Genomic DNA, 13,050 nt, shown 5'->3' with positions numbered 1-13,050 from the left:
AGATACATCTAATAACCCCGGACAGTGACAGACTGTCACTGAGATACATCTAATAACCCCGGACACTGACAGACAGTCACTGAGACACATCTAATAACCCCGGACACTGACAGACTGTCACTGACAAACATCTAATAACCCCGGACACTGACAGACAGTCACTGAGACACATCTAATAACCCCGGACACTGACAGACTGTCACTGAGATACATCTAATAACCCCGGACACTGACAGACTGTCACTGACAAACATCTAATAACCCCGGACACTGACAGACTGTCACTGAGATACATCTAATAACCCCGGACACTGACAGACTGTCACTGAGAAGCATCTAATTACCCCGGACACTGACAGACTGTCACTGAGATACATCTAATAACCCGGACACTGACATACTGTCACTGAGATACATCTAATAACCCCGGACACTGACAGACAGTCACTGAGACACATCTAATAACCCCGGGCACTGACAGACAGTCACTGAGATACATCTAATAACCCCGGACACTGACAGACTGTCACTGAGATACATCTAATAACCCCGGATACTGACAGACCGTCACTGAGATACATCTAATAACCCCGGACACTGACAGACTGTCACTGAGATACATCTAATAACCTCGGACACTGACACACTGTCACTGAGATACATGTAATAACCCCGGACACTGACAGACAGTCACTGAGATACATCTAATAACCCTGTACACTGACAGACTGTCACTGAGATACATCTAATAACCCCGGACAGTGACAGACTGTCACTGAGATACATCTAATAACCCCGGACACTGACAGACAGTCACTGAGACACATCTAATAACCCCGGACACTGACAGACTGTCACTGACAAACATCTAATAACCCCGGACACTGACAGACAGTCACTGAGACACATCTAATAACCCCGGACACTGACAGACTGTCACTGAGATACATCTAATAACCCCGGACACTGACAGACTGTCACTGACAAACATCTAATAACCCCGGACACTGACAGACTGTCACTGAGATACATCTAATAACCTCGGACACTGACAGACTGTCACTGAGAAGCATCTAATTACCCCGGACACTGACAGACTGTCACTGAGATACATCTAATAACCCGGACACTGACATACTGTCACTGAGATACATCTAATAACCCCGGACACTGACAGACAGTCACTGAGACACATCTAATAACCCCGGGCACTGACAGACAGTCACTGAGATACATCTAATAACCCCGGACACTGACAGACTGTCACTGAGATACATCTAATAACCCCGGATACTGACAGACCGTCACTGAGATACATCTAATAACCCCGGACACTGACAGACTGTCACTGAGATACATCTAATAACCTCGGACACTGACACACTGTCACTGAGATACATGTAATAACCCCGGACACTGACAGACAGTCACTGAGATACATCTAATAACCCTGTACACTGACAGACTGTCACTGAGATACATCTAATAACCCTGGACTCGGACAGACTGTCACTGAGATACATCTAATAACCCCGGACACTGACAGACCGTCACTGAGATACATCTAATAACCCCGGACACTGACACACTGTCACTGAGATACATCTAATAACCCCGGACACTGACAGACTGTCACTGAGATACATCTAATAACCCCGGACACTGACAGACTGTCACTGAGATACATCTAATAACCCCGGACACTGACAGACAGTCACTGAGACACATCTAATAACCCCGGACACTGACAGACAGTCACTGAGATACATCTAATAACCCCGGACACTGACAGACTGTCACTGAGATACATCTAATAACCCCGGACAGTGACAGACTGTCACTGAGATACATCTAATAACCCCGGACACTGACAGACAGTCACTGAGACACATCTAATAACCCCGGACACTGACAGACTGTCACTGACAAACATCTAATAACCCCGGACACTGACAGACTGTCACTGACAAACATCTAATAACCCCGGACACTGACAGACTGTCACTGAGATACATCTAATAACCCCGGACACTGACAGACTGTCACTGAGAAGCATCTAATAACCCTGGACACTGACACACTGTCACTGAGATACATCTAATAACCCTGGACACTGACAGACTGTCACTGAGATACATCTAATAACCCCGGACACTGACACACTGTCACTGAGATACATCTAATAACCCCGGACACTAACAATCACTGAGATACATCTAATAACCCCAGACACTGACAGACTGTCACTGAGATATATCTAATAACCCCGGATACTGACAGACTGTCACTGAGATACATGTAATAACCCCGGACACTGACAGACTGTCACTGAGATACATGTAATAACCCCGGACACTGACAGACTGTCACTGAGTTACATCTAATAACCCCGGACACTGACATACGGTCACTGAGATACATCTAATAAAACCGGACACTGACAGACTGTCACTGAGATACATGTAATAACCCCGGACACTGACAGACAGTCACTGACATACATCTAATAACCCCGGACACTGACAGACTGTCACTGAGATACATCTAATAACCCCGGATACTGACAGACTGTCACTGAGATACCTCTAATAAACCCGGACACTGACAGACTGTCACTGAGATACATCTAATAACCCCGGACACTGACAGACTGTCACTGAGATACATCTAATAACCCCGGACACTGACAGACTGTCACTGAGATACATCTAATAACCCTGGACACTGACACACTGTCACTGAGATACATCTAATAACCCCGGACACTGACATACTGTCACTGAGAAACATCTAATAACCCCGGACACTGACAGACTGTCACTGAGATACATCTAATAACCCCGGACACTGACAGACTGTCACTGACAATCATCTAATAACCCCAGACACTGACAGACTGTCACTGAGATACATCTAATAACCCCGGACACTGACAGACTGTCACTGAGATACATCTAATAACCCCGGACACTGACAGACTGTCACTGACAATCATCTAATAACCCCAGACACTGACAGACTGTCACTGAGATACATCTAATAACCCCGGACACTGACAGACTGTCACTGAGATACATCTAATAACCCCGGACACTGACAGACTGTCACTGAGATACATCTAATAACCCTGGACACTGACACACTGTCACTGAGATACATCTAATAACCCCGGACACTGACATACTGTCACTGAGATACATCTAATAACCCCGGACACTGACAGACTGTCACTGAGATACATCTAATAACCCCGGACACTGACAGACTGTCACTAAGATACATCTAATAACCCCGGACACTGACAGACTGTCACTGAGATACATCTAATAACCCCGGACACTGACAGACTGTCACTGAGATACATCTAATAACCCCGGACACTGACAGTCATGAGATACATCTAATAACCCCGGACACTGATAGACTGTCACTGAGATACATCTAATAACCCCAGTCACTGACACACTGTCACTGAGATACATCTAATAACCCTGGACACTGACAGACAGTCACTGAGATACATCTAATAACCCCGGACACTGACAGTCAGTCACTGAGATACATCTAATAACCCCGGACACTGACAGACTGTCACTGAGATACATCTAATAACCCCGGACACTGACAGACTGTCACTGACATACATCTAATAACCCCGGACACTGACAGACTGTCACTGAGATACATCTAATAACCCCGGACACTGACAGACTGTCACTGAGATACATCTAATAACCCCGGACACTGACAGACTGTCACTGAGATACATCTAATAACCCCGGACACTGACATACTGTCACTGAGATACATCTAATAACCTCGGACACTGACAGACTGTCACTGACATACATCTAATAACCCTGGACACTGACAGACTGTCACTGAGATACATCTAATAACCCCGGACACTGACAGACTGTCACTGAAATACATCTAATAACCCTGGACACTGACACACTGTCACTGAGATACATCTAATAACCCCGGACACTGACAGACTGTCACTGAGATACATCTAATAACCCCGGACACTGACAGACTGTCACTGAGATACATCTAATAACCCCGGACACTGACAGTCAGTCACTGAGATACATCTAATTACCCCGGACACTGACAGACTGTCACTGAGATACATCTAATAACCCGGACACTGACACACTGTCACTGACATACATCTAATAACACCGGACACTGACTGACAGTCACTGACATACATCTAATAACCCCGGACACTGACAGACTGTCACTGAGATACATCTAATTACCCCGGACACTGACACACTGTCACTGACATACATCTAATAACACCGGACACTGACTGACAGTCACTGACATACATCTAATAACCCCGGACACTGACAGACTGTCACTGAGATACATCTAATTACCCCGGACACTGAAAGTCAGTCACTGAGATACATCTAATAACCCCGGACACTGACAGACTGTCACTGACAAACATCTAATAACCCCGGACACTGACAGACTGTCACTGAGATACATCTAATAACCCCGGACACTGACAGACTGTCACTGAGAAGCATCTAATAACCCTGGACACTGACACACTGTCACTGAGATACATCTAATAACCCTGGACACTGACAGACTGTCACTGAGATACATCTAATAACCCCGGACACTGACACACTGTCACTGAGATACATCTAATAACCCCGGACACTAACAATCACTGAGATACATCTAATAACCCCAGACACTGACAGACTGTCACTGAGATATATCTAATAACCCCGGATACTGACAGACTGTCACTGAGATACATGTAATAACCCCGGACACTGACAGACTGTCACTGAGATACATGTAATAACCCCGGACACTGACAGACTGTCACTGAGATACATCTAATAACCCCGGAAACTGACACACTGTCACTGAGATACATCTAATAACCCCGGACACTGACACACTGTCACTGAGATACATCTAATAACCCTGGACACTGAAATACTGTCACTGAGATACGTCTAATAACCCCGGACACTGACACACTGTCACTGAGATACATCTAATAACCCCGGACACTGACACAATGTCACTGAGATACATCTAATAACCCCGGACACTGACACAATGTCACTGAGATACATCTAATAACCCTGGACACTGACAGACTGTCACTGAGATACGTCTAATAACACCGGACACTGACACAATGTCACTGAGATACATCTAATAACCCTGGACACTGACAGACTGTCACTGAGATACATCTAATAACCCCGGACACTGACAGTCACTGAGATACATCTAATAACCCTGGACACTGACAGACTGTCACTGAGATACGTCTAATAACCCCGGACACTGACACAATGTCACTGAGATACATCTAATAACCCTGGACACTGACAGACTGTCACTGAGATACATCTAATAACCCTGGATTCGGACAGACTGTCACTGAGATACATGTAATAACCCCAGACACTGACAGACTGTCACTGAGATACGTCTAATAACCCCGGACACTGACACACTGTCACTGAGATACATCTAATAACCCCGGACACTGACAGTCACTGAGATACATCTAATAACTCCGGACACTGACACACTGTCACTGAGATACATCTAATAACCCTGTACACTGACAGACTGTCACTGAGATACATCTAATAACCCTGGACTCGGACAGACTGTCACTGAGATACATCTAATAACCCCGGACACTGACAGACTGTCACTGAGATACATCTAATAACCCTGGACACTGACAGACTGTCACTGAGATACATCTAATAACCCCGGACACTGACACACTGTCACTGAGATAAACCCCGGACACTGACAAACTGTCACTGAGATACATCTAATAACCCTAGACACTGACACACTGTCACTGAGATACATCTAATAACCCCGGACACTGACAGTCACTGAGATACATCTAATAACCCTGGACACTGACAGACCGTCACTGAGATACATCTAATAACCCCGGACACTGACATACTGTCACTGAGATACATCTAATAACCCCGGACACTGACAGACTGTCACTGAGATACATCTAATAACCCCGGACACTGACAGACCGTCACTGAGATACATCTAATAACCCCGGACACTGACAGACTGTCACTGAGATACATCTAATAACCCCGGAAACTGCAACACAGTCACTGAGATACATCTAATAACCCCGGACACTGACAGACAGTCACTGAGATACATCTAATAACCCTGGACACTGACAGACCGTCACTGAGATACATCTAATAACCCTGGACACTGACAGACCGTCACTGAGATACATCTAATAACCCCGGACACTGACAGACAGTCACTAAGATACATCTAATAACCCTGGACTCGGACAGACTGTCACTGAGATACATCTAATAACCCCGGACACTGACAGACTGTCACTGAGATACATCTAATAACCCCGGACACTGACACACTGTCACTGAGATACATCTAATAACCCCGGAAACTGACACACTGTCACTGAGATACATCTAATAACCCTGGACACTGTCACTGAGATACGTCTAATAACCCCGGACACTGACACACTGTCACTGAGATACATCTAATAACCCCGGACACTGACACAATGTCACTGAGATACATCTAATAACCCGGACACTGACACAATGTCACTGAGATACATCTAATAACCCCGGACACTGACAGACAGTCACTGAGACACATCTAATAACCCCGGGCACTGACAGACAGTCACTGAGATACATCTAATAACCCCGGACACTGACAGACTGTCACTGAGATACATCTAATAACCCCGGATACTGACAGACCGTCACTGAGATACATCTAATAACCCCGGACACTGACAGACTGTCACTGAGATACATCTAATAACCTCGGACACTGACACACTGTCACTGAGATACATGTAATAACCCCGGACACTGACAGACAGTCACTAAGATACATCTAATAACCCTGTACACTGACAGACTGTCACTGAGATACATCTAATAACCCCGGACAGTGACAGACTGTCACTGAGATACATCTAATAACCCCGGACACTGACAGACAGTCACTGAGACACATCTAATAACCCCGGACACTGACAGACTGTCACTGACAAACATCTAATAACCCCGGACACTGACAGACAGTCACTGAGACACATCTAATAACCCCGGACACTGACAGACTGTCACTGAGATACATCTAATAACCCCGGACACTGACAGACTGTCACTGACAAACATCTAATAACCCCGGACACTGACAGACTGTCACTGAGATACATCTAATAACCTCGGACACTGACAGACTGTCACTGAGAAGCATCTAATTACCCCGGACACTGACAGACTGTCACTGAGATACATCTAATAACCCGGACACTGACATACTGTCACTGAGATACATCTAATAACCCCGGACACTGACAGACAGTCACTGAGACACATCTAATAACCCCGGGCACTGACAGACAGTCACTGAGATACATCTAATAACCCCGGACACTGACAGACTGTCACTGAGATACATCTAATAACCCCGGATACTGACAGACCGTCACTGAGATACATCTAATAACCCCGGACACTGACAGACAGTCACTGAGATACATCTAATAACCTCGGACACTGACACACTGTCACTGAGATACATGTAATAACCCCGGACACTGACAGACAGTCACTGAGATACATCTAATAACCCTGTACACTGACAGACTGTCACTGAGATACATCTAATAACCCTGGACTCGGACAGACTGTCACTGAGATACATCTAATAACCCCGGACACTGACAGACCGTCACTGAGATACATCTTATAACCCCGGACACTGACACACTGTCACTGAGATACATCTAATAACCCCGGACACTGACAGACTGTCACTGAGATACATCTAATAACCCCGGACACTGACAGACTGTCACTGAGATACATCTAATAACCCCGGACACTGACAGACAGTCACTGAGACACATCTAATAACCCCGGACACTGACAGACAGTCACTGAGATACATCTAATAACCCCGGACACTGACAGACTGTCACTGAGATACATCTAATAACCCCGGACAGTGACAGACTGTCACTGAGATACATCTAATAACCCCGGACACTGACAGACAGTCACTGAGACACATCTAATAACCCCGGACACTGACAGACTGTCACTGACAAACATCTAATAACCCCGGACACTGACAGACTGTCACTGACAAACATCTAATAACCCCGGACACTGACAGACTGTCACTGAGATACATCTAATAACCCCGGACACTGACAGACTGTCACTGACAAACATCTAATAACCCCGGACACTGACAGACTGTCACTGAGATACATCTAATAACCCCGGACACTGACAGACTGTCACTGAGAAGCATCTAATAACCCTGGACACTGACACACTGTCACTGAGATACATCTAATAACCCTGGACACTGACAGACTGTCACTGAGATACATCTAATAACCCCGGACACTGACACACTGTCACTGAGATACATCTAATAACCCCGGACACTAACAATCACTGAGATACATCTAATAACCCCAGACACTGACAGACTGTCACTGAGATATATCTAATAACCCCGGATACTGACAGACTGTCACTGAGATACATGTAATAACCCCGGACACTGACAGACTGTCACTGAGATACATGTAATAACCCCGGACACTGACAGACTGTCACTGAGTTACATCTAATAACCCCGGACACTGACATACGGTCACTGAGATACATCTAATAAAACCGGACACTGACAGACTGTCACTGAGATACATGTAATAACCCCGGACACTGACAGACAGTCACTGACATACATCTAATAACCCCGGACACTGACAGACTGTCACTGAGATACATCTAATAACCCCGGATACTGACAGACTGTCACTGAGATACCTCTAATAAACCCGGACACTGACAGACTGTCACTGAGATACATCTAATAACCCCGGACACTGACAGACTGTCACTGAGATACATCTAATAACCCCGGACACTGACAGACTGTCACTGAGATACATCTAATAACCCTGGACACTGACACACTGTCACTGAGATACATCTAATAACCCCGGACACTGACATACTGTCACTGAGAAACATCTAATAACCCCGGACACTGACAGACTGTCACTGAGATACATCTAATAACCCCGGACACTGACAGACTGTCACTGACAATCATCTAATAACCCCAGACACTGACAGACTGTCACTGAGATACATCTAATAACCCCGGACACTGACAGACTGTCACTGAGATACATCTAATAACCCCGGACACTGACAGACTGTCACTGACAATCATCTAATAACCCCAGACACTGACAGACTGTCACTGAGATACATCTAATAACCCTGGACACTGACACACTGTCACTGAGATACATCTAATAACCCCGGACACTGACATACTGTCACTGAGATACATCTAATAACCCCGGACACTGACAGACTGTCACTGAGATACATCTAATAACCCCGGACACTGACAGACTGTCACTGAGATACATCTAATAACCCCGGACACTGACAGACTGTCACTGAGATACATCTAATAACCCCGGACACTGACAGTCATGAGATACATCTAATAACCCCGGACACTGATAGACTGTCACTGAGATACATCTAATAACCCCAGTCACTGACACACTGTCACTGAGATACATCTAATAACCCTGGACACTGACAGACAGTCACTGAGATACATCTAATAACCCCGGACACTGACAGTCAGTCACTGAGATACATCTAATAACCCCGGACACTGACAGACTGTCACTGAGATACATCTAATAACCCCGGACACTGACAGACTGTCACTGACATACATCTAATAACCCCGGACACTGACAGACTGTCACTGAGATACATCTAATAACCCCGGACACTGACAGACTGTCACTGAGATACATCTAATAACCCCGGACACTGACAGACTGTCACTGAGATACATCTAATAACCCCGGACACTGACATACTGTCACTGAGATACATCTAATAACCCCGGACACTGACAGACTGTCACTGAGATACATCTAATAACCCCGGACACTGACAGACAGTCACTGAGACACATCTAATAACCCCGGACACTGACAGACAGTCACTGAGATACATCTAATAACCCCGGACACTGACAGACTGTCACTGAGATACATCTAATAACCCCGGACAGTGACAGACTGTCACTGAGATACATCTAATAACCCCGGACACTGACAGACAGTCACTGAGACACATCTAATAACCCCGGACACTGACAGACTGTCACTGACAAACATCTAATAACCCCGGACACTGACAGACTGTCACTGACAAACATCTAATAACCCCGGACACTGACAGACTGTCACTGAGATACATCTAATAACCCCGGACACTGACAGACTGTCACTGAGAAGCATCTAATAACCCTGGACACTGACACACTGTCACTGAGATACATCTAATAACCCTGGACACTGACAGACTGTCACTGAGATACATCTAATAACCCCGGACACTGACACACTGTCACTGAGATACATCTAATAACCCCGGACACTAACAATCACTGAGATACATCTAATAACCCCAGACACTGACAGACTGTCACTGAGATATATCTAATAACCCCGGATACTGACAGACTGTCACTGAGATACATGTAATAACCCCGGACACTGACAGACTGTCACTGAGATACATGTAATAACCCCGGACACTGACAGACTGTCACTGAGTTACATCTAATAACCCCGGACACTGACATACGGTCACTGAGATACATCTAATAAAACCGGACACTGACAGACTGTCACTGAGATACATGTAATAACCCCGGACACTGACAGACAGTCACTGACATACATCTAATAACCCCGGACACTGACAGACTGTCACTGAGATACATCTAATAACCCCGGATACTGACAGACTGTCACTGAGATACCTCTAATAAACCCGGACACTGACAGACTGTCACTGAGATACATCTAATAACCCCGGACACTGACAGACTGTCACTGAGATACATCTAATAACCCCGGACACTGACAGACTGTCACTGAGATACATCTAATAACCCTGGACACTGACACACTGTCACTGAGATACATCTAATAACCCCGGACACTGACATACTGTCACTGAGAAACATCTAATAACCCCGGACACTGACAGACTGTCACTGAGATACATCTAATAACCCCGGACACTGACAGACTGTCACTGACAATCATCTAATAACCCCAGACACTGACAGACTGTCACTGAGATACATCTAATAACCCCGGACACTGACAGACTGTCACTGAGATACATCTAATAACCCCGGACACTGACAGACTGTCACTGAGATACATCTAATAACCCCGGACACTGACAGACTGTCACTGAGATACATCTAATAACCCTGGACACTGACACACTGTCACTGAGATACATCTAATAACCCCGGACACTGACATACTGTCACTGAGATACATCTAATAACCCCGGACACTGACAGACTAGTCACTGAGATACATCTAATAACCCCGGACACTGACAGACTGTCACTAAGATACATCTAATAACCCCGGACACTGACAGACTGTCACTGAGATACATCTAATAACCCCGGACACTGACAGACTGTCACTGAGATACATCTAATAACCCCGGACACTGACAGTCATGAGATACATCTAATAACCCCGGACACTGATAGACTGTCACTGAGATACATCTAATAACCCCAGTCACTGACACACTGTCACTGAGATACATCTAATAACCCTGGACACTGACAGACAGTCACTGAGATACATCTAATAACCCCGGACACTGACAGTCAGTCACTGAGATACATCTAATAACCCCGGACACTGACAGACTGTCACTGACATACATCTAATAACCCCGGACACTGACAGACTGTCACTGAGATACATCTAATAACCCCGGACACTGACAGACTGTCACTGAGATACATCTAATAACCCCGGACACTGACAGACTGTCACTGAGATACATCTAATAACCCCGGACACTGACATACTGTCACTGAGATACATCTAATAACCCCGGACACTGACAGACTGTCACTGAGATACATCTAATAACCTCGGACACTGACAGACTGTCACTGACATACATCTAATAACCCTGGACACTGACAGACTGTCACTGAGATACATCTAATAACCCCGGACACTGACAGACTGTCACTGAAATACATCTAATAACCCTGGACACTGACACACTGTCACTGAGATACATCTAATAACCCCGGACACTGACAGACTGTCACTGAGATACATCTAATAACCCCGGACACTGACAGACTGTCACTGAGATACATCTAATAACCCCGGACACTGACAGTCAGTCACTGAGATACATCTAATTACCCCGGACACTGACAGACTGTCACTGAGATACATCTAATAACCCGGACACTGACACACTGTCACTGACATACATCTAATAACACCGGACACTGACTGACAGTCACTGACATACATCTAATAACCCCGGACACTGACAGACTGTCACTGAGATACATCTAATTACCCCGGACACTGACACACTGTCACTGACATACATCTAATAACACCGGACACTGACTGACAGTCACTGACATACATCTAATAACCCCGGACACTGACAGACTGTCACTGAGATACATCTAATTACCCCGGACACTGAAAGTCAGTCACTGAGATACATCTAATAACCCCGGACACTGACAGACTGTCACTGACAAACATCTAATAACCCCGGACACTGACAGACTGTCACTGAGATACATCTAATAACCCCGGACACTGACAGACTGTCACTGAGAAGCATCTAATAACCCTGGACACTGACACACTGTCACTGAGATACATCTAATAACCCTGGACACTGACAGACTGTCACTGAGATACATCTAATAACCCCGGACACTGACACACTGTCACTGAGATACATCTAATAACCCCGGACACTAACAATCACTGAGATACATCTAATAACCCCAGACACTGACAGACTGTCACTGAGATATATCTAATAACCCCGGATACTGACAGACTGTCAC

At 45.5% G+C, this 13,050-nt stretch overlaps 1 protein-coding gene across 2 annotated transcripts in view; it reads right to left on the bottom strand.

Moving 5' to 3' along the window:
• The window catches only part of DRC1 (dynein regulatory complex subunit 1), a 311,083-nt gene that overhangs the window by 173,094 nt on the left and 124,939 nt on the right, over window positions 1-13,050 (bottom strand). The window lies entirely within an intron of this gene.

The sequence above is a fragment of the Pseudophryne corroboree genome, chromosome 4 (genome assembly GCF_028390025.1).
Source record: "Pseudophryne corroboree isolate aPseCor3 chromosome 4, aPseCor3.hap2, whole genome shotgun sequence".
In the NCBI taxonomy this organism is placed as follows: domain Eukaryota; kingdom Metazoa; phylum Chordata; class Amphibia; order Anura; family Myobatrachidae; genus Pseudophryne; species Pseudophryne corroboree.
This window is presented reverse-complemented; position numbering and strand designations above follow the sequence as displayed.